The following is a 2,341-nucleotide window of genomic DNA, read 5'->3' on the forward strand; positions in this document are numbered from 1 at the left end:
TAATTTATTCAGTCATTCAACAAATATTTATTGAGCACCTACCACCTGCTGGAAACTGTCCTAGGCACTGGGGTGCAATAGTGCATCAGATAGTAAAATCCCAGCTCTCAGGCAGCAGTGAGGTGGCAGGGGAGGGGTAGGGGTAGGACAGTTCATTAGGATTCGTAATATAAAGAAGATAAAACGGTAATAATGTGGGAGGGAGGTGGCAAGGAAGCTCTTAGAGTGGGATGTCAGGGAGGCCTCATCTTGGCTAAGATGTGAACGACAAGAGAGAGGCAACTATGCTGTCCCATCCAGAACACTCCAGGCAAGGGAACAGCTAGTAGGAATCTGGCTTTTGAACAGTAATCATCTGGGTGTTTCTGAGGAGCAGAGAGAAGGTCACCGTGTCTGTAAGCAAGAGGGACACAGGAGTTTAGGATGGAGGTGGCAAGGGCTATTCACTTGATCCTAGTGGGACCAGGGATTTTGTTCTAAGTGCAATGGGAAGCAGTTTTGTGTGGAGGTGAACCTGTAAATCGTCTAGAAATACATGAAGGTACTGGTCTAAGAAATGAGAAGAGACCCACTATGGAAAGAGCCTGGACTTCCACAGTTGACAGATCAGACTTCCATTTCCCACTGTACCATTCATAAATTGTGTGACACCACAGGAAAACCATTTGACCTCTTTGAGCCCTATTCACAAAACAAGACTAAAGTGTCTATCTCCCAAGCTCCCTCTGAGAATGAAATAAATCAAGGCTTGTAGATTACTTAGACGATTCCCTCCCACACAACTCCCAAAGAAATGTTTATTCCCTTCCACCCCGTTTCCTGGCCCCTTCCTTTAGGTCTGCGGTCCCCAACCCCTGGCAGGGGACCAGTACCAGTCCATGGCCTATTAGGAACTGGACCACACAGCAGCAGGCAAGCCAGTGAAGCTTCATCTGTATTTACAGCCATTCCCCATCGCTTGCATCACCGCATAAGCTCCGCCTCCTGTCAGATCAGCGGGGGCATTAGATTCTCATAGGAGTGCAAACCTACTATAAACTGTGCATGTGAGGGATCTAGGTTGTGGGTTCCTTATGAGAATCTAATGTCTGATGATCTGAGGTGGACCTGAGGTGGTGATGCTAGCGCTGGAGAGCAGCTGCAAATATAGATTATCATTAGCAGAGAGGTTTTGACTGCACGGAGACCATAATAAATCAATTGCTTTCAGACTCATATCAAAACCCTACCAGTGAGTGGCAAGTGACAATGTAATAATAATAGAAATAAAGTGCACAATAAATGTAATGCACTTGAATCATCCTGAAACCACCCCCACTTCTGGTCCATGGAAAAATTGTCTTGCAAGAAACCGGTCCCTGGTGCCAAAAAGCTTGGGTATTAAATAAAAACCACCAAATTCCCATGTGGCATTAAATCTTCTATAATTTGACATGCATGCAAATACGTATGCTTACAACGATCATATACTATTGCATATCTATTTCAGTAATATATAGATTCCTGGTCTCCATGTTTAAATATAGGACAAATCTAAAATCAATAAATTCCTTGTGTTTGTAGCTCATATATGACTATTTACAAACAGAACTACAAATTTAATTTAAAATTAAATGCAAATAAAATTGGAAAAGCAATAAATCTAAAATTAATTAAATTCAAATTGAAGAAGAAAGAAGAGTGGTTGCCCAGACAAACAAATTCAACTCACAACTGGATTCCCTTAGATGGCGGTACCAATTTAGTGTTTAAACAAATGCGGCAAGTTTTACCAGGTCACAATCCCCAGAAAAAAGCAGGATGGTGGATGAGGTGCGGCCTCAGACCATTTTGGGTGGAGAGAATGGTGGTTTCCTGTTTTCAGGCAATTGATCCATTCACAACAGGACCCCAGCTAATGCAGTAGGTAAGGAGCAATTTCTAGTCCCTTGGAGGAAGGGACAAGAATGGATAGCTTGTCAAAGTTACACACACTGAGGATCAGGAGAGGGTTGCAGTGACAGTAAGGGAGAGAGGCAGAAGCCCGGGCTCGCTGACTCTTGTCAATAGAGTGGAATCCAGGAGTAGCCAATGACATTGTAGATGGAGGAAGGGCAGGGACCAAGAGCTCACCACCAGACACACTAAACAGGGCCTGCAATATAACAAGATTGTTCTCAGACCCCAGAACTTAGTGACATTTTGCTTTTACGGAAGGGAATGGAATCTACCTTGATGTGCGATGTTGGCTCAGCGCATGGCACGTTGTCTCTGGAAGGGCTCGCTAAAAGTCCTAGACACTGATTACACATCCTAGTCTGCCTTTCTGGAGTTCTTTCTTTTCCAAAGCCCTGACAATACA

At 43.9% G+C, this 2,341-nt stretch overlaps 1 protein-coding gene across 1 annotated transcript in view; it reads left to right on the top strand.

The window, feature by feature from the left end:
* Nucleotides 1–2,341, top strand: part of ITGA8 (integrin, alpha 8) — a 235,400-nt gene that overhangs the window by 98,822 nt on the left and 134,237 nt on the right. The gene's annotated exons all lie outside the window — the stretch shown is intronic.

This window comes from Propithecus coquereli, unplaced genomic scaffold (assembly GCF_000956105.1).
Source record: "Propithecus coquereli isolate 6110/MARCELLA unplaced genomic scaffold, Pcoq_1.0 Scaffold69, whole genome shotgun sequence".
Classification (NCBI taxonomy): Eukaryota; Metazoa; Chordata; class Mammalia; order Primates; family Indriidae; genus Propithecus; species Propithecus coquereli.